The 23,024-nt window shown below is 35.0% G+C and overlaps 1 long non-coding RNA gene across 1 annotated transcript; it reads left to right on the top strand.

Moving 5' to 3' along the window:
- Window positions 1–18,416: 18,416 nt before the first annotated feature.
- LOC115426659 (uncharacterized) lies at window positions 18,417–21,958 on the top strand. The gene is made up of 3 exons (XR_003936381.1): window positions 18,417–18,523; window positions 21,090–21,094; window positions 21,947–21,958. It is a non-coding gene; the product is annotated as an uncharacterized LOC115426659 (long non-coding RNA).
- The last annotated feature ends 1,066 nt before the right edge of the window (window positions 21,959–23,024 follow it).

The raw sequence follows: 23,024 nt of genomic DNA, 5'->3' as shown, positions 1-23,024 counted from the left end.
CGCCCCCCTCTAAGCTACTGCTGCCAGCTAGCCGGCAGGTCCACCCTAAGAGGAAAGTTGTACCTAGCGGTCTGGAAAAATAGCAGGAGAATCGCAGCAGAAGTGCTTGGTAAACAAAAAAGGCAAGTCAAATTCAATTGTATGGAATCACTTTGGGTTTGATGAAGAGCAAAAACCCATTACGTGCAAAAAGTGTTTCGTAGTTGTGTCCGCACCGACCGGTAACACAGCAAACCTTTTTAACCATCTAAAGTTTAACCACCGCGACCTTTATCATAATCTTATGAAAAACTAAAACACATAAAAAAAACTCTGTCTACAACTTCGTCCACAATGCAATCTTCAGTCTCCGAATCTCTTTACGCTGCAACTCCCGTATTAACCTAACTGAAACCTCAGGGCACATCACTGAATTTACTATGTTTCATACTACATTGAACATACTTGAATTTATAATTTGCACTTTACGTGAGTTTTTTTTTTTATTGCTCCAGTTCTATGGCAAGTCTAGAGCAGTTTAATTCCAGTGCACTATTTGTTTACAAAAGGAAACATACTTGAATTTACAGTATACTTATTTGCATTCAAAGATTTTTTTGTTTCGTACAAAAGTGAACATACTTTGTTTTAATGGTTAAAAGCTTTATTTATATTTAAAGAGTATATCTTGCATTGCTTTGCAAGAAAAAAATAAACAACTTTAAGGTTAACAAATAACGCGGTAATAACGCGGTAATAACACGTTAACTTGCCCACCCCTAGTTTTTAATAATCGGGATTTCAATTATTGCTAAAATAATGTTTTGGTTTTTTTTTTCTATAATCGAGCAGCCCTAGTACCTACTGTATTTGGAAAAATCTGAGCCAGCCTTGTCTTTGAATAGTGACATCTAAATACAACTTTAAACTGTATCAAGGTCAAACGGGCACAAATAGAGGTTTTGTGAAAGACCTTCAATGCAGATTCCCACCAATGTTCCTCAAAAACCAGTCCTAATTCGCGTTTCAAAGTTTCTTTTGTATTGGAGGTTAAATAACCATTGTATGACTAAACTATTAAATGAATTTTTAAAGATTTTGTTGTAAGATTCATGCAAATCCATTTAACTAAACATTTATCCTGACTGACATTCTCTCTCATTCGACAATAAAGTGAATTACTCCCTGAGCGACATGATTACAAAACAAACAACAGTATGAATGGGGTCAAAGTCATCACTGCAGTTAAACAGACACATTCTTCTGAACCATGAAAGTAGAGATAAAAACATATGTTTAATATTAATTACATGCTACTGTACATAGCCTGTTCACATATTGTGAAAATCGACACATATTGTGGCTTTTAAAGTCACTTTATTTTTTTATTTAGATTTTTAGTATTTCAGGTGATGTTTGTGTTGTAAATACATGACACAGTAAATCATCACAAATTTAGATTTAAAACTTGAGTAGGTAGAAATCAGGAGAAAAAACTCTTTCTGCACCTCTGTCTAGACAGCACACTATATACTGCAATGGAAAATATGCAAAATATGTAAATAATCTCTAATATAATAGAGATTCAAGATTAAAGATTTTCATTTGTCACATGGTCATGGTATGAAAAGAGAAATGCTGTTAATAATAATACACAGTGATAAAGACGATAATGTATTGCAAAGATGTCTCACATAACCTAGAATGACAAATGTTATGTGGTGCCAGGCATAACAAACCCCGCCCCTCGCATGTATTGTAGCTTATTTTGGCATGGATCCAGCTGATGTCATCATGTCTATGCATGTGCTGAGGTCGGCATATCAATTACCTCTATATATGTGCCATGTTTGAAGTAAATTGGAACAAAATTGATGTTTTTATAGACATCTGAAATTCTGTCCATTATAAGTAAATGGGAGAGGACAAAAAAGATTTTAAAAATTCATTAAAAATTTGAACTTTGACCTACTTTTCCTAAAATGTAACTGTAACCCACTCTTGGGTAAGTAACTCTAGTCTAGGTTAGGAAGGAGTCAAGTGTCGTAAACTACTACCATAAATGAATGCAAAAAGGCAAGGCAAGTTGAAAAATCTGTAACATTTACTGACGTATCAACAAGTCAGTATACAGTTGTATAGAAAATGCATAGAAACACAAAAATAAGAGAAAAATAAAGAAAATAAAAAATGGGCCCTTTCAAATAAACAAGTCGTAGTTTGTCAGTCTGTCAGTCTTCCCTTGAAATGTCTTGTGGTGGAAAAATTTACTTTTTATATGTTATACTCTTTTAATTTGTTATACTTTTAAGTGCATGCTGAGTCATTGTTATGTGTGATGTTTACCACTCTGTAGCAACCCCGACTTGGGGACGAAGTTCTTACCTTGAGTTGAAACAAACCCAAGCACCTAAATGTCTGAATGTGTAGATAGAAGATGGCGCCTGTATTCAAGCAAGGTTAGAGTGAAGAGGTCCTCATGACCTCTTCACGGAGCAGAGAAGGAGTAGTATGGGGTGGTACGATGTACGTAAGGAATGACATCATAGTTTGAGGGGGTTGGATTTGGTTCTATATAATCTTTAGTTTTCTCTTGTTTAATCAGACTTCATTTACAGAGCTTTGTCTGTGATTGATTTCTCAATAAATGCATTTATTATTTTAACTCTAACTTTCTCCCTTTTCCTTTGTGTGAGTTAACAGTTGAACAGTAAATTTCCACGACAGTCTGTTGTGATCACTTAGAGTTTGTCAATGTCTTTTAAGTGTTTCTTTCCTTTAAAATGTTCCTGTGACGTTCAAAATCTGACGTTCTCATAAAAGGAATGTGTGTAACAGTCCTGGCGACTGCCATTGTCCTACCACCAGATGGAGCACTTCTGAGTCAATCTCTGGTTCTACCTGGGGAATCCTGGTTCCAGCTGGAGATCCTGGTTCCGACTGAATCACTCCGGGAGGCTCGCCATCAATGGATGAGAATCTTCAAAGTGGTCCCAACTCTGTCCTTAGACCTGACCTGTTTGTTGCAACAGGACTTTAAACTTCGTTCTAAATGTTGTACAACAATCATACTAAAGCACAACAATCACATAAAACCAAATATCATATTCTGTGTATCATTAAATGGTAATATGCTTAGGCCTTCTGTCACACTCCAGTTCAAAAGTTTTAACTCTCAAAACTCAATATCATAAATCAGTGTTAAACTAACACACATTACTTTACAGTAGATCTATCACAAAAAGTCAATTAAATCAAATTATAATATCCTTAATCAGGAAATACCATATACTGTGTATAGCAATTAAACAATTAACCAGAAACAATATCTAGTCTCAAATAGAATACCTCTATTAACGGATCACTTCACCCCCAGTAAATTGTAACACTATGGTTCAGACATAAACATTTACTCTTTTCATTTAAATAACAATACAAAAATAACAATACAGAACATAACACAGAAATATACTATTTTGGCACATTTCACATCATCTACTACCACCATGTTCCTCACATGGTTACAGATTAACCAAAAGGAAAACTGCGGTTCTACTAAAATATTAAATTAAGAATTATCATTACCAACACGGTACTGTGCTAATTAAATGCGCAGTGTTTTCAGTTACTGACACAAAAAGTTATAACCAGCACTAACTATGAACAAGGTCTCGTTCACAGTAACGTTCACTGAACATGCAGCTAAACTGCACCGCGTTGCTCTGTTCACACAGTTAGCCACATTAGCTTTATTCGGTTCGGTAGCTTACTGAGGTAATAGAAGTGAAAAGACGGGGTTTTCCGATTCCCCGACGCCTTCTTCTGTGTCCGCTTTCTCTGTCGCTGGGTTAGCTGACAGAAACTGCCACTTAAAACCGCCACCAATCAACTTAAAACACATTAACGATAGTTTTCCTCTCTTCCCTTCTCGTCGCCATTTCCAGATCTCCCTGCCTCACACAAGGTCACGTAGTTGCGTCGTGACCTGTCAATCGAGTGCAACTAGGGCGGGATATCGTGTCTGATTGGCTGATCGTTCATCCCAGTTCCCTAAAGGTACATTACACACTATTCTAATGTATTGGCTCTATATTTGTTTTCCAACCTTCCTAACTTTTTTTTTTTTTTTTTGTACCTAGTTACATAACCGCATCTATTCTGGGTCACTGGCAATCTATAAACCCAATTTGGTATGAATTCAATCAATAGTTTTGCTGCTACAGACATTTGAAATTTCTCCCAGTATAAATAAATGTTTGTTTGTTTTTTAAAATTCATTACAAAATTTTAACTTTGACTTACTTTTCCCAAACTGTAACGACATCTATTCTGTGTCACTGGCAATGTATAAACCCAATTTGGTATGAATTCAAGCAATAGTTTTGCTGCTACAGACATTTGAAATTTCACCCATTATAAGTGAATGGGGAAAAAAAAGATTTAAAAAATTCATATAAAATGTGAACTTTGACCTACTGTTCCCAAAATGCAATGAGATCTATTCTGTATCACTGGCAGTCCATAAACCCAATGTGGTATGAATTCAACCAATAGTTTTGCTGCTAGAATGTTAACAAACAAACAAAGAAACAAACCTAACCAAAAACAACACCCCTTGCCTCTCCTTCCGGGGGGTGGGGTAGAAATGACCCTGAGTAAAACAAAGTATTGACTTCTGAAATAATGTATTCAGTCAGAGTGTGGCTCAGAGTTGTACCTTTGTCATTTGTCCACATTCATTATCCGTTCATGAAAGCAGCCTTGTTGTTGCAGAATGACCAGAACAACACAACACAGCCTGGGTTTCTGTGTGCAGTATCAGTGTTTTGAATTGCTAATTGCTTTTAATTGCTCCGAAATCGTTCTTAATTTGCCGTGATTTGTTTTGGCCCAGGCATAGATGTCAGCAGTGCAAACGCTGCTTGGAGTATTCAAGTTTGTGTATCCTTCCAGGTGGTAATTAAGGTGACATAAAGTGGAAAGCTTGCTGCTCATTCATCTGTGTACACTGAGTTAATGGGCAGCAGGAAATGGAAAACTTTATTTTGCAGTCAGTGTTGTTGTGTAATTGTGCGAACCCGCCCTGGCACATTCGCTGTATAGGTCTGTGTTGATTTGGACTTCACAAACATCTGACTGGTTGCAAATTTAATCTGTTTTGTCACTCGTGTCACTTTCAGAAGTGTTTGGTGTTGAGTCTTTTGGTTTGCAGGCATATTGCTGGGTAATAGATGTATGCTGTATGTAGCTGCAACACAATGCAAACTGACATAAAACTGATTGGATACTTGTGTCTGTATGCAAATTAATGTTCACTGAAATGTGTGTATGCTCAATATGTAAATGCACATACTGATATTATTGTCCATATTTTATATTATTCACTGTAGATCTTATTGGGGGTGTGGGAGAAGAAGGGTTTTTTGTTTGTTTGTTTGTTTGTTTGTTTGGACTGTTATATTGTTGTGTTTTTTTGGATTAACCTTTGCTGTGAATGTTTTAGCATCTATCATTTTTTTTATATATATATTTTATTGATTTTCCATTTTAATGAACATACAAAAATAAGAAACTTAACGTCATTATTGGGTTAAAATGTCTTATTTCCAGTCAATTATCCGCCAGTGCAGTAAGAAAATTGCACTTATCAAAACCCAGTGTTACTTCTGTGGCAGTTTCTAAATATTTTTTTCTCTATGTTTAACTTTTCTTAAGTGATTTATCACAATTTATTATGACATAATCCTCCGTATTTTGTGATTTTTCAGTGAACATCAGGTATTTTCCTATATTTAATTCACTGATCTTGTAGATATTCATAAGTGACAAAGTCCAGTTTTTCTTGCCGCGTACCTGAAATCTGGAACACTCTTCAAAACCATCGGAAACTTACACACACTTTTATCATTAGGACAATTTAAATCCTTAATCACTTCTGAACTTTTGATCACTTATGAATATCTACAAGATCAGTAAATTAAATATAGGAAAATACCTGATGTTCACTGAAAAATCACAAAATACAGAGGATTATGTCATAATACTTAAGAAAAGTTAAATATAGAGAAAAAAATATTTAGAAACTGCCACAAAAGTAACACTGGGTTTTGATAAGTGCAATTTTCTTACTGCACTGGCAGATAATTTACTGGAAATAAGACATTTTAACCCAATAATGACGTTAAGTTCCATATTTTTATATGTTCATTAAAATGGAAAATCAATAAAATACATATAAAAAAATGATAGATGCTAAAACATTCACAGCAAAGGTTAATCCATGAAGACCCAAGCATCCATCATCAAACAAAACTATCTACTGATCTAAACTGTTTAATACCTGTTGATCCACTAACTCTATCAATACATGTAAATAATTGGTGTAAAATACAGTTTGTCATCTTTTCATGGTCAATAGATAGGACGCAGTTGAACGTTCAGAGGCTCCGTAGTGAACGAAGAAACACCATCATCTTCTACAGCGGGGCTGCCAGACCAGTTAAATAATGACTTAATAGCCTATAATTAATGACAAATCCAAGTTTTTCTTTTTGTTTTAGTACAAAACAAAAAACAAAAAACATTACATTATGAAAATATTTACATTTTACAAAAAAGATGTGACTAACCTGAAAAAACAGAAATTTAATTTGAAAAATTTGTGCAATTTTAACAATGTTATGCCTCGACTTAATACTTATATGTGTACATTTACACACAGTGTTACATAAACATTTGATAACAGGCAGAATATTGTTAAAATTTTGGAGTTTGGAACTAAAATTTGACCAATTTCTACAATATTCCATCTCTTATTATTAACACAACTACAGATCACAGTGGATCCATAAATGCACCAAACATTTAGGAACAGGCAGAATATTTTTCAGATTGCACATTTCGGGTTGTTCATCTTTGTTTTTCTTTATGTATTTATTTGCATTTTATTGTGAAAGAATAGTTTTGTAAATGTAAATATTTTCACAGTGTAATGTTATTTTTTTCATTTAAATTGTTTCCACATCAATTTTCACAAAGAAAATGTGTTGTTATCATTATGTATGGGTTATTGTGTTATTATTTTTACTGTAGATCACATTGGTCTGTATGTGGAACCTGAACCAAAATGATTTGGATTACCTTGACTGTTTAGGATAATTTTTGCACTTTCATCCTGCGGGCCGGAATGGATCCTTTGGCGGGCCAGATTTGGGCCCCGGGCCACATGTTTGACACCTGTGTTCTACAGCATTGATTCACCAGTAAAACCCATGGAGTTTGACAGATGACAGTGGATGGAGACACTTGTTTCATATTCAGTTAATGATGCATTTTTGATGAAAAAGTTTTTCTTTACTTTTTCTTCAGTTTTCTCCGTTTTTGATATAATAACTCTCAACTTTACTCTGAGTTTTAGTGAACATAATCAGTAAATTAAATACGGGAAAATACTTGATTTATACTGAAAAAATGCAAACTACAGAGGATAATATTAGAATAAATGGTGATAAATAACTTAAGAAAGGTTAAATATAGACAACTATTCATTTTGGAACTGTCATAAAAGTAGAACTGGGTCTTTATGGGTTAAGAACACAAAGCAAGTACGTAAGTACCCCTGTAAAATGTATAATGTTTGGTAAGTTTTTGAGTTTTTTTTCCTTTGAGTGTGTGAATGTGTGAAATCAGATGTACTCTACTGTCAGGAAAAAATCATTAGACCATCAAAGGTCATCAAAAACAATGGTTATGCAATCAAGTGCTAACTCCTGTGTGTATCATGTGACTAAAACTGACTAAAAAGAAAACATGGAATGCTAAAAGCACTGTTTTTTCAGTACAGTGCCATAGATATTGATGTAAGAACTGAAGTGATTTTGGTTATTATCAAGAAAACATGGAAAATGGATAGATATCAGCTCTGAAATGAAACTCTTATGAACTATTTTTGTTGTTATCATTATATTTGTCCAAACAAATGTACCTTTAGTTGTACCAGGCATTAAAATGAACAAGAAATTGAAGAAAACAAGGGGTGGTCTAGTAATTTTTTCCATGACTGTATGTCCACTATGTTTCACTGCATTATCCCTGACAGAGAAAATAAATAAATAAATAAATAAACGTTTCTTTTTCTGTTGCTGTGAGGACGTGCTGTCTTTATACTGGTGCTATTTCTTAGTTTGTCACAGTCATGTTTTCATGTAATGGCCACATACAATGTTCAATAGTATTGGACTTCATTCTGCTGAAAATCTATATTGTACATATCAATCTGTTTGTGTTATGGGAGTTTCATGTATCGATTTGTATTGTCCTGCGGTGCTGCTGAGCCTCGAAAACATGTACGGTAAACACAGAAAAATACATAGACTTTAGGTACACACAAACAGCTTTTACTCTCTTCTCTTTGTAGGTCATCACATAAACTTTTCCCCATTTTTCCGACACATTTTACAACTATTCTCTTTTATGAGGAACACAATGCTTATATATGTACAATCTATTCAGTATCTGTCATCAAGCACAGGCACTGGAAGCTGAGAGTTGTTGACAGTTTAAACCTTTGTGCCTCATAGAATACTAAAAATGACTGTCTAGTTATTATGGTTTTAAGGATTATAAAACCCTGCAGGGTGCTAATGTACGCAAATGTGCCCTCAATACATATATTCTATACACTTCAAGGCTGAATAAATAATACAACCTGAGCATTGGGCTTTGAAGCTGTTCCTCCTTTGCTGTAACAGGGCAGTGGCAGAAAGACTGATTTCTAATAAAGGCATTCTCAGTCAGATGCTAATACAGTAAAGCTGTCAGTGGGATGATTATTATAATACCTGAGCCCATATCCCAAAGGGATTACGAAACATGACGGAACAGACAGAAGCTGTATTTAAATTAATTCTTCATACAAGTTTTCTATCCTTATTTAATAAAAAAAAAAAAAAAAAAATGCACAAATATCATCTTAGCGGGTGAGTTTAGCTGGTTTTCAATTATTGCAGATTTACACACCAAGTATATTTAATTGATTTTACTAAGAGTTAAAATGCAAAGCTCTCGGTTCAGGAACTTGATCTGGTGTCACTAGTGGGGTCAACGTATCACATAACCTTATTTACTACCAACAACTGGGTCTCTGGGGGTCTCATTTCACGACCGTCGAGGGCAAGAGCTTTATTGGGCATCCTACTTCCATACGTTTCCATTATGTTTGCTGGAGTGGCACATTGGATGAGCCAAACAGAATTATAACACAATTACATCTTGCTGCTACTCCTTTCACTCCCCCCATGTGGTTGGTGATGATATTGTGAGCCACTGTCCTACATACCTATTAAATTCTCCACCTATAAAACCAAAGACGACCTGCTGTATGTGATTTAACAATACATACTACATAGGAACAAACAAACAAAGCAGCTAAAATATGCATGATTACAGAAAAGATGCAATGAAGATAGAGCTGTGAAGTTACCTGTATCTGAATAATTTTGTTTATTTCTCTGTCCTTTTCATAACAATAATACACATATTAAAAAAACAAAAATATACTCTGTCTGTTTCATAGCAGTAATAGTACACATATCAAAAACAAACAAACTCTGCCCATTTCATAACAATAATACACATATTAAAAACAAAAATAAACTCTGTCCTTTTCATAGCGGTAATAGTACACATATCAAAAACAAACAAACTCTGTCCTTTTCATAGCAATAATACACATATTAAAAAACAAAAATAAACTCTGTCCATTTCATAACAATAATACACATATTAAAAAACAAAATAAACTCTGTCCATTTCATGACAATCATACACATATTAAAAAACAAAAATAAACTCTGTCCTTTTCATAGCAGTAATAGTACACATATCATAAACAAAACTAAACTCTGTCCATTTCATAACAATAATACACATTAAAAACAAAAATAAACTCTGTCCTTTTCATAGCGGTAATAGTACACATATCAAAAACAAACAAACTCTGCCCATTTCATAACAATAATACACATATTAAAAAACAAAAATAAACTCTGTCCATTTCATAACAATAATACACATATTAAAAAACAAAAATAAACTCTGTCCTTTTCATGACAATAATACACATATAAAAAAAACAAACAAAAGTAAACTGTCCTTTTCATGACAATAATACACATATTAAAAATCAAAAATAAACTCTCTCCTTTTCATAGCAGTAATAGTGCACATATCAAAAACAAAAATAAACTCTGTCCATTTCATAACAATAATACACATATTAAAAAACAAAATTAAACTCTGTCCTTTGCATGACAATAATACACATATCAAAAACAAAAATAAACTCTGTCCATTTCATAACAACAGTACACATATTAAGAAACAAAAGTAAACTCTGTCCATTTCATGACAGTAATACATATATTAAAAAACAAAAATAAACTCTTTCCTTTTCATGACAATAATACACATATTAAAAACAAAAGTACACTATCCGTTTCATAACAATAATGCACAAAAATAAACTGTCATTTCTTAGCAGTAATATACTTATCAAAAACAAACTATGTCCAATTCATAACCATACCCATATAAAAAATCAAAAATATACTCCGTCCATTCCATGACAATAATACCCATATAAAAAAACACATTTTTAAAAATAATTTAAAAAGACTGAATGTGCAGGATAGTATCAGTATTTAGGGAGAATAAACCCACAGGAGCACATCCTTCTTTTGTTTGCAAAAAATATATTCCACTGAGTGTGGGAGCACCGACACACTGATCACCTGAGTCTTTTATTAAAACGTCTCCCACACTGAATAGTAATGTTAACATTTCTTGCAGCTTACAAACTTAATTACAAATGTTTTTCCTCTTTTTTATTTACCGATCAATAAAGCACCAGAGCGTGCAGGGTAAAACACAGGTTGGTATCTGTGTACTGTATATGTGCATGTTTGTTTTGGGTGCTTGTGTCTGCGTTGGGGGGAAGGCAGGAGGTTTCAAAAGCCGATGGTTGCCATAGAGACAAGCACAGAGAATTATGGGCAGAACAGGCGCTAAGGGAGACATCGCCGGTGTTTGTTTCAATATGTTCCCTTCTCTCCTTCGTTGTCTTCCTGTTCCAACATCCTGGGACTCACTAATGACCTTCATGTCTCCAACACTTTTCAGACTCCTGTGCTAATCTTTCTTCATAGTCTGACACGTGGCTTTAGTATTCTGTAAATGTGTAACTCCTGCATATGCTCTGACTGGTGTTCCCATTAACCATATTTATTGAGGTAATTTCTCACTTTTAAGATGGGAGGAGAGATATTGTGTTCCTGGGCATCATTTGCTATTGTTCCATTAGTGTCTGCTTGTTTCACTGTAATGTAATAGTAACAAGCAAACATGAAACATATTACATGACCCTTCCATCTAACCCGACAAACCATGAAATCTGCTGTTTTAATAGAGTGTAAAAAATGCAGAGCTCTGGAAGACATGAAATAAGAAGAAAAGTAAAAACAAAGTGTTTATGTGTGGTATAAAGTGTAAAACAAGGCTGTCAAACTCATTTTAGCTCCGTAAAATAATAGCATAACAGGCTATAAATAATGACAGCTCCAATTTTTTTTCTTTGTTTTAATGCCAAAAAGTAAAACTAATTATGAAAATGTGCTAATTTGCAAACTATCCTTTCTCAAAAAATGAGATTAAACTGAAATTTTCCAAGAAAGTCCAATTTTAACAATATTATGCCTCAACTTATCATTCATACATGTGCATTACAGGTCGCAGTAGATCTACAACAGCACAAAACATTCAGTAACAGGCATAATATTGTTAAAATTTAGGAGTTTGGAACTACAATGTGCTTGACACCATTGGCTGTTAATATCTTCAATGTAATTTTTGCATTTCACAAATTCATCCACACTGGAACCTTTAGAATCCCTAGTCCAGTGTTTTTCAGTCCTGGGGTCGCAACCCCACATGGGGTCACCTGGAATTCAAATGGGGTCACCTGAAATTTCTAGTAATTGATTAAAAAAAAAAAACATTACCAATAAAAATATTTTTAACAAATCAGTACACTATATTTCATTATAATTAAAACACCACACACTTTTCCTAATAAAATCAAGTTCAAATAAAATGCAAGATATCGTGATTGACCCGATCATGTGACCCCATGCGTTACTATGCTTCAACCTCAGAAAACCAGACGGAACAGAGAATGGAAAGATTTCTTTGCCCACCTGGCCCTGCTAAAACATTTCCAAGAGAAAAATATCTCTGTTTTGAACGTCTGAGTTTGCCAGAAATTTGTGATGTTAAAATGGGGTCACAAGCTAAAAAAGGTTGGGAACCACTGCCCTACTCTAAACAAACCACACATGTTTTTTATGAATTATTATTAACCAGAAAACAGTCCATACAGTCGTGGAAAAAATTTTTAGACCGTCAGAAGTGGTTATGCAATCAAGTACTAACTCCTGTGAGAAACGTGATTAAAACAGACAAAAAACAAAACATGGAATGCCTAAAAGCACTGTTTTTGTCAGTACAATGCCATAGCTATTGATGTAAGAACTTAAGTGATTTTGGTTATTATCAAGAAAACCATGGAAAATGGATAAATATCAGCTCTAAAATTAAACTATTATGAGCTATTTTTGTTATTATCATTATATTTGTACAAACAAATGTACCTGTAGTTGTACCAGGCATTAAAATGAACAAGAAATTGAAGAAAACAAGGGTGGTCTAATAATTTTTTCAGCGACTGTATGTCAAATCATGTCAATTCTGTTCATGATCTCTGCCATTTATTATTTATTTTTATCTTAGTTTATTTATATGGCCATCACAAAGACAAAAACAACAAAACAAACCCTAAAAGGATGTTCCCTCTAATTCAGAGATTAGATGCACTTCCTCTGTCTTGTACAAAAGCCTCATTCATCTCTTCTTATTGAATTTTCATTTGTGTTTTACTTGGTTTTATGCTGTAGTTTGTATTCATTACGGGCAAACAGAGAGAGTCAGTGGGCATTCCAAACCAGAGGCTGCACAGTGTTTAAGTATCTCTCCCCGAACATTGATCGTAAAGTCATTGTATGCATTACCGTCTAAATGTTCCGGACACTTCCTCCATCAAGACGACATGGGAGGTCTCCAGACCTGGCTCATATAGCGTGTAAAAATATTCTTAGACTTTTATTCTTGTAATCTGCATTTGCTGAAAGCTCAGAAAGCATAGGGTGTCAGTCATAAAAATTGACCATGCATGCACTGTTACCATGCTGTGATTTCAAATGTTGTCACTTGATAATTATATTTTATTTTGCATCTGGATTATTGTCTCTGATCTGATCATATGATGAACACCTGACGCTACACATATTTTATAGCGTTGGTGTTTCTCGTGCCAAGACATGACGCCCAGTTCATTTTTCAGTTGAATGCCATTACTCAATGCAAACAAGCATTGTACTGTCATAAATCTAATAGCACCGTAACGCAATGAACCACATTCAGCATTTACATCACTATCCAGCATATGTGAAATCCAATAAAACATAATATATGAGAAAACACTTCTGTTCTTTTAAAGCCACATTCATTTGGTGGTGGATGTGTCTAGTTTTAGTAGATGAAGAATAAAGCTGCATTCTTTAAGAAAATAATTGGTTGATTTTTTTTTTTTTCTAATTTAAAGGAAATCAAATGAAAACCATTAAATTTAGTTTAAAAACTAGACACTCCATTAAGGTCAACAGTCCACTTCGATGTCAGATATCCCATACTATGTAGTACGTTTATAAAATCTATGTTAAAGAGTGATATTTTGCTTTTTTAAATGGAATATGTATTTTAAAACATTTACCTGTGGTCTACATAAACTGTAAATGTTATGCTCGGGTCTGAATTCTTCATTAATTCAACTCCACAGGTCCATATTCATCACTATTTTTGAGTAATGACACCAGAAAGGTTGTTTTGAGCGCTGGCCCTTTAAATGCAAATGAGCCACTTCACACCCCACCCCCCCCAGGTTCAGATTCACATTTATTTATCACTTCAGCATATAAAATACACAGAAACAAAACACTGTACTCAGGTCCAGATTGTCAGCAGCATTTAGTAAATACTATAAAATACTGATTTAAAAAAACAAAAAAAAAAAAAAAAACAGTAAAAAATACCACCACCCCATCTTAAAAAGTTACTCAAAAATAACTAAAATTATTCTTTTCTAAAGTGCATAGCAGTAAAGTGCCAATTAAGAGTGCATTCCGGGGCTTCAAAGTTCAACAAGAGTTCACTTGCCTAACCGCCTCTGGGTAAAAACTATTTCGGAGTCTGGTGGTCCGTGCTTGAATGTGCTGCAGTCTCCTTTCTGATGGGAGAAATGTAAAAAGTCCATATGCAGGGTGGGTGGAAACGACCATGAGGTTGTTGGCTGTGCTGCTCTGTCCCATTCAGCTGCTTTTGTTTATTAATACAACCAAGAATTGAACATTTTAGGTAATCATCTCAAAGTTTGGACATATTTTCAGTATAGACTACAACCGCTGCTGCTGACAAACAATTATGTTGAGAAATGCATGTCGGAAGTCTTGACCTTATATGGGCAAATGTGGTGACGTAACTAGTTATAAAACATAAAAAACTAAGAAGGAATTAAAAGGGGTTGTAGAAATGTACTAGATTTTTGCTGGAATGAATATAAAGATAGTTTTGCAGCACCTGGAGGGTTCAAATTCAAACTTTATGAACTATTAGGGTCCAAATACACAAATAAATGTACCAAAGACTAATAAAAGTGGGTTTAGCAAAATTTGAACCCTTTAACATTCAGTGTATTTTTTTTTTTTTTTATCAATAAACACTAGATCAATACATTTGATGTTAGTCCCTGAGAGCTTCCATTTAATGGTGTGCTCATAATATTACAGACTGTACCAGCATGTACCGACATCTGTGTAATACTGCTGACTGCTGGATACTGGCCTGTGTTCGCCTTCTGTTGTAGTATGTTGTTGCCATTACTACATTCATTATGGGACATGTATACTGGTGAAGTGTCCAGACTTTGCTTTAATATTTACCAAGAAATATGAAATACACATATCAAATAACATACTATGGTTTCAAACATACTATAATCAGTGTTTTCCTCCTATTTAGAGGTTGGTACCACTTCAGTTCAGTCAATTCAAAGAACTTATTTATCCGTTCGAAACTTTCTTTGTGAAAGAAAGTATTGAGGCAACCAAATATTCACATACATTCCATAAATACATATGCATCCTTGAGAGAAATATGTAGTGAGAATAATATCAATAACTTAAGCTAAAAACTAGAAAAATAAAAAGTATTCTTGAGTAATAAATGAATGAATAAATAAATAATGACTTGGAAATGGGAAATAGCCCTTCTGTGATAAATACTGCTCCGGCACTCCAAGTCCAGTCCAATAACTTAACTGCTTAATGTGATTTTTTTGTTTTTTTTTAGCAACTTTATTTATCATTTTATGAGAATATTTTACAATGGACCAAAATGCATTAATTACATAGGTTGTTATCCCCCAATCTCACCGCCTCCTTCTTCCAGGTGGTACCCACATAAATACAAAGCACATCTGATAAATAAAAATCATCATCATCATCATCATCATCATCATCATCATCATCAAAAATAAATTTAAAAAAAAGGAGATACACACATATGAAACAATCTCCTGACAAGTTGCATCAGTGGCTCAAACTGAAATTAGGCATGACATTTACAAATGGGATTATTTTTACTTGTTATCTTAACTGATATCAGGTTATATATATTATATAAGGTTATAGTTATATTTTGTTAGCTGGAGTCATTTTGTGGTATCTTTGTTTATGTTGTGTTATAACTCACAATTTTAACAATGTTAAGGTGAAAAACAGTTCTACTCCTGTAGATGGATCAGCCCATGCCCTACCCCTAAACCATGTTTCATGAAAATCAGTGCGGTGGTTTTTGCATAATCTTGCTAAAAGACAAACAGGGTGGAGTGACTCTACTCCTGCAGGCTTTCACTCAATATGTATAATTTTATTCATCTCCTACATTGGACACTGCCTGTACGGATACTACACATACAAGAGCTAGACTTTCCAGATCTTTAAAGAGCAAGGACTGGGTTATATTCCTACACCGCTGGGTAAGAGGAAGTGCAAAAAATTTTGTTGTAAGGAAGAGGATGCTGTCAGTTCACTGCACGGCCTTATCTGTATATCTCAGCAGGGAGGCCAGAGCCAATCTACAGCTGCAGGTTTTGTCAGGATCCATGCCATCATGTGCTTTTGTTTCTTCAGCTTCCCTGCAAGCTAGCCATGAGCCGGAGAGTCACAACTGAATGTCAGTTTCTCTGAAAAGGAGGTCCCGCAGGTGTCCCAGCAGGACACTGTTTAAAGAAAGTCTCCAAGACAGACGAGTACGAAGCAGCAAAAGGAAGTTATATGTAGGTAGGGCATCATGCAGTTCTGTGGACTGAAAGGAAGGTGCACAGGAACCAAAAACCAAAACGTTCTACATGAAAGTGGGGAAATTAAAAATAGAATGTTTTGTTTTTTGTTTGTTTTTTTTTTTTTTACACTAAATAAGTCTAGACTCACCATCCTATATATATATAAAGAACATTGAGGAAGTCTTTAAGTGGGAAGAGCTTTGCAAATTGAAAAGACAACAGCGAGACAACTCCCAGCGGCTGGCTGTCATTTATGTGATATAAAAAACACAAAGGTTTGTTTGATTCATGAAAGCTAGTGTCCAGGGATTTGAAAAGAGGAAGATGATAATTATGATGAAGATGGCGTAACAATAACGAAAATGCAGACAAAGACAAAAGTGTGATTACTTCTAAATAAGACACACTGAAACAAAACGCTACATTTTTGTGCTCAGTACAATGCATATTACACAACGGGGCAAATTAAACATTGCAGACAGAGCGACTAAAGCAGTACAAAAGACAAGTGGACATATGCTGCTGAGATAATTTAGAGTTCTCACTTCCAGAAGTTGCTCTGTATTTGCCTTGACTCCCCATTCATTTCCAAAATAAGACGTTGTGCCTTTGCATGTCATAAACCTAATTATCCATGATGGATGTTAGACAAGTTCCTGACAAGAACTAATAACTGTGTTGATCATTCCCTGAGAGTTCGCTGCTTCCTCTTCCTCCTACACCAAGACCTCACCTTCCATCATGCTTTGACAAAATAAACCCACAACATGCTGCTGAATTATTCAAATTTGACTCAGTGATGTATGAAGACGGAGTTGGAAGCGAGTGATGCAGTTAGCTGTACTGGTACACCCCGCCTGCCGCAGACTCAACCTCCAGTCAAACCAATTACCATCCATACCCCTTTGGCTCTTGAGCTCCGTGTGACAAGAAACAGTGGCTGCTTACTTTATTCTGCATTTGCTCACTAAAACCTACTGCGGTGCAAAGGAGGAGGTGAAGGATTTATCAGTTCAGAGTATACAGGGATGTCATTTTCAGCAGTATATTATCAGTGTCAAATACATTTTATGACAGCTCAGATCATTACAGTTCCTGTCTGCCTATCATTTGAACAAAACAGTGTTTGTCGTCTGTGCTACATATATACTTCTGCATGCTAGTCACTCAGTCCCAGAGCTGAAACCTGTCTTTCTCCCAGTGGCTGTAAGATAAATTATAGCCTCTAGTCACTGTTAGTAAAGCTATTTGATCAATTTACCTCATTGTACCTAGCATATCGCTCTTAAATTGCACCCACATCACAACACTGGATGAGGAACTATAATTTCCACTGTGTTTTTGTTTCTTCTGTTCATTTTAATTAAGATGATATTAACTATGGTCCACTCTCAAACATGTAGCAGTAGGTGATGGTGATGGTTCCTTTTATAAAATTAGGACTGTTTTGTGCTACAGCCAAAACATAGCACTGTGTAATAATAAGAAGAATAAAGTTTATTTATGTAGCGCTTTTTGCAGAAAGATTTCACAAAGTGTTTTACAATAAAATCAGAAATAACATACATAGGCAAAAAAAACGCACACAGGCATGAAAATATAAGAGCAAATGGTCATAAATGGTAAGATATAAACAATTCATTCAAAGGTAACAAAAACACAATGATTCTTTTATTTTGTTGTGATTGTAGACTAAAGATTATGTAAATATGTATATAGTTTTATTACTATTATAATATTTTATGTTAATAGATATACATTTTTTGCACTATTTTTATGCATGCACATTTTCTTGCACTTCATCTGGTTGCTGCCTTAGCAGCATCTGACTTTCATCACAAATTTTTTTTTTTTTTTCAAATTTGGAAAACCCCAGTGATAGCCTAATTATCACTAATCCATTAGTCTGTCTGTGCTTACACACCTAAATCACTTCCCTCATGGTGAACAACTTCAAAAATGACTCCATCATAAACACAGTCCACTTGTTTTCATAATCAACCCAAATGTCACTTGGACCTTTTCGGAAAGTTTGTCTCGAAGTGCATTGTGGGAAGCACCCAGCAACCCAGATTGCTACAATGTAAAATTGTACAGTCCGCCAGGGTTGTTTTAAAGATTACATATTATATTATATATTATATTATTGAGTGTAGCCGGTGGATGGAAGTAAAAGCCACTTTTGGGTTCAGCACTCACGAAGAGTCAGCGAAATTGCTGCTGCGTGGCATTCCCATTTCGACAAAGCACTAAGCGTCAAAATTTCCGAAAAGCCCCGAGTGATGTTTCGATTTACTATGTAAACAAGCGGACTGCTTGTCATGGCGTCATCTTCGAATGTTGTTCACTGTGAGGGAAGTGATTCAGGTGCATAAGCACAGAAAGACTAATGTATTAGTGATAATTAGGCTATCATTGGGGTTTTACACATTCGAAGAAAAAAAAATTGTGATAAAATTCATACTCTGCTTTAACCAGTGAATTTCCCCATTGTGGGATCAATAAAATTTCATATTATCTTATTATGAATGTTAGATTTCATTGCAGTCAGATCCTCTTAAATCAGTTAAATCTTACATACATACAAACCTGTGAACATGAAACGCAAGAGACCAGTGTTAAACATTGCTGTTTTTTAAAACACCAAACCTGCTAACACTCGTATATATCGCTTTGGGACTCATTCACAATCGACCTCTTCTGGTATTTAGGCAGGAGAACGTGTTGTTAAAATCCCATGTGAACCATCAAGCAAAGATGAGCGCTATTGAAGTTTAAGTGGAGGCTTAACATGGATTTGTCTGCAGACAAGCCCTACTTAAAGCATGAAAAAGCACACTCTCCATGCCTGGATCATTTGTTGTGTCTTGAGTCAGCAACATTTAAATTACCCACATACTCCACTGTTTTCACTCGGTGTAGTTAGCACAAGTGGATACAACACATAGTCAGCAGTATAGGGATGGACCATATGAGGTATTGCAACAGATTTTGCCTCATTTGAGACCATGTCATATCTGTCTGCTGCTACCTGCTGCCAGGTTCAGAATGCATCCCCAGCCTAAATCTCACCACCAACTCTCACTCTCCCTCACTTCTAATTCCTCTCCCATTGTCCCAACCTGTAACTTAATGATTCTCCAGCTCTCTCACACTCTCTCTCATGTGCCCCTGGCTGTTGATCTGAAACTGTCTTAAATATTCATAAGCAGGGAGAGGGGGGAACTCATGAGGAGAGCAAAGAATCATACACACTCTAAAAAAACTATGCAAGAATCTGCCTGCAACAGAACATATACTGAATATGTTTGCATGTAATATTCTAAGAAATATATCATAAGAGTGAATCAGTAAATACAGTACTGTGTAAAGGTCCTAGACCATTACATTTGGTGTTTTAGCAAGTTCAGAATGATCACATATATATGCTTTACTCTATCTATCTATCTATCTATCTATCTATCTATCTATCTATCTATCTATCTATCTATCTATCTATCTATCTATCTATCTATCTATCTATCTATCTATCTATCTATCTATCTATCTATCTATCTATCTATCTATCTACCTACCTACCTACCTACCTACCTACCTACCTACCTACCTACCTACCTACAGGGTTGACCATATCACATTGACAATGTGATTTATTCCTGATAGATAAAGTTTAACTGGGACTCAGTATGTAATCATTGTACAAAGTCAAAGGTGATTACTGATGTGTATAAATAGGGAAAAAAAAGAAAGGAATATGTCTAAAAACAAAATGATTCCAACTTTATGGGCAACAGTGTATATAGGTACAGCTTGTATATACAGGAAACACACAGAGAGCATTAAAAACAAAAACAAATTTCACAGTTATGATAACATAAAAGCTATATGGCATCATCCGGACAGAAAAAAGAATAAAAGACAGCCAAAGTCTAAAGAAAAACAGTGGGATGTTCAGCATGAAGCTTTGTTACCACATCATTAAACAAGAACTTCCAGACAGTCGACCCAGGACACTTCACAATGTACTAAATCCACGCACACATCATACCAAATACTGACTTTTAGCTGTAGAAGTCAATTAGTTCTGATTTTGAAACTGTGGACATACAGTCTTTCCTGCATCTTGATGAAGAGGCGGAGGAATAAAGGATGCATGTTTGTTACAAAAAAGGCTAAAGGTGGCCCAAGAGTTTTGCACCGCACTGTATTAGCAGCTGTTGACTTATTCATTTTACTGCCCAGCAGGAGTAAATCATTATCCCTTCATGATCTCTACCCCCTTCCATCGTCCTGCTGACCTGAGGAAGATGATCCCTCTGCTAATCCACAAGCTCTGCAGCTGGAAATGAAGCCACTTTCGCTAATTCTAAAATGCACAGAGAAGAAGCGAATGTGTAAAACCATCGGGGCTACGCATTCGTCAGTTTCACATTTCAGATGCATGCGTTCAAGCTTTCTTTATTATTCATACAGCTGTGAAATGTTAACTTTATAAAACCGATGCACTCCTTCTGGGTTTCTATTTTTGAATGTGCATCATCGAGTCTCTGGCTGAAGCGTCGGATTGTGGAGAGTTCTTATTTTTGTTAAAATACCAGAGGTCGCGTGTATAAAAGACCTCATACTTGTGCTGTTTACAGTGTTGTTGAATCTCCTGCTGTGTTCAAGCTGTGGGCTTATTTTGAAGCCAGTGTGAAACGCTATAGCGGAGATGCATGAAGGTCAGACTCCATAATATTTAAGACATGTTTAAAGTGGATGTTTGTCTGTTTTAGTGATTGTCCTCAGGGAGTAATTAAAAATCAGAAAAGGGTTTCAATCATAGCTCCACAGTGAATGTAAAGGGCTTTGGGTGCCTTGAAAAGCGCTCTAGAAACCTCATCCATGATTATGATTATGATGATTATTATTATTATATGTGCTGTGTAACCCATAATTATGATACAACCCCAATTCAAAAATGATAGAACACTGTGTGAAGTGTAAAACCAGGAAGGACACCATCATTGCTGAAAGGTATTAAACTGGTTATAGACCAACATACGCTCTCGTCTAGTTTTAGGTTAAACAGATACATAGACAGCATCTGTTATCCATGTGATATACATCAGCAACACCAAAACAGCCACTGCACTCATATACAGTTGTGGAAAAAATTATTAGACCATCAAAAGTCATCAAAAACAATGGTTATGCAATCAAGTACTAACTCCTGTGTTTATCATGTGACTAAAACAGACAGAAAACATGGAATGCCTAAAAGCACTGTTTTTGTCAGTACAATGCCATAGCTATTGATGTAAGAACTGAAGTGATTTTGGTTATTATTAAGAAAATGATGGAAAATGGTTAGATATAAGCTCTGAAATTAAACTATTATGTGCTACTTTTGTTGTCATCTTTGTATTTGTCCAAACAAATGTACCTTTAGTTGTACCAGGCACTGAAATGAACAAGAAATTGAAGAAAAAGGTGGTCTAAAAACTGTTTTTCTGTGACTGTATTCCACATCAAACATAGAGAATTGAAATGATATAAAAGACATGAAAATCACTACAGTCCAGTCATGTTGAAGCTGCAGAGACACTTTCAGTGACTCCGAACATATCAAGGAGAGGAGACTGTTTCAGCTATGCAATTTTTGACTGTGTAATCTTTCTACTTAAAAGTCAGATACTTAACCCTTTCAAGCATAAGTCACTACAGTGAACAGTTATTCTACAGCTGTTCCCTTGTATATTAATGGGTTTTGTTGTTTTAGTTTCATATCAGCCAACACAGTGGACACTTACACACCATCTCATACCCTGACATTCATACCATTACTGTAACTTTGCTGTTCTTGATAAACCTGATCTGCAGCGACATGTTTTAGTGTAAATCAATTGTTATTTGTTAGACAAAAAGTTTATTTTTTTTTTGCATATTATCTTCATGAAGTGAGTAATTACTAGCATTAGAATATGTTAAAATGTGTAAGACATCAGATTAGCAGCATTAAAAATATTTTCTTTTTATTGTTTTCATATCACTTTCTATTATTGGGTTTTAAACACGTTTCTTTACTTCAAAAATGAAATGCGTGGATATTTTTGTAACTCTATAGAAAAAAATCTTGATCACATTGTTTTTTTTATGCCTAAGGAGGAATAAAAACACTCAAGAAAAAAATCTTGACTAAGGTTCTCATAATTCATATATGAAAGGGTTTGACAGTTTTACAACAAACTCCTACTGTTGTGACTTGTAAATTCATGTTTTAAATGAACAAAACATCATATTGTTAGCCTCGTAGCATAATTACCTACATCATTTTTTTCAGGTCATAGTCAATGGTGTAAAATGAAGCAGCAGTGTTAGGAGAATAAAGTCACACAAATATCACAATTTGGCCAAAAATAACTTAGGCGATAGGGATGGCTAATGTGACGTCACAAATCACTTTGGTGTCCAAACCCCCTGCTGCTAATGTCAATAGCAATGAAACTGGTCACCTTTTTCACAGTGACATCCTACTTTGCTGACTTCCCAAAGT

Source organism: Sphaeramia orbicularis, chromosome 10 (assembly GCF_902148855.1).
Source record: "Sphaeramia orbicularis chromosome 10, fSphaOr1.1, whole genome shotgun sequence".
Taxonomy (NCBI): Eukaryota; Metazoa; Chordata; class Actinopteri; order Kurtiformes; family Apogonidae; genus Sphaeramia; species Sphaeramia orbicularis.
The sequence above is the reverse complement of the archived record's forward strand: the minus strand, read 5'-3'. Positions and strand labels throughout refer to the sequence as shown.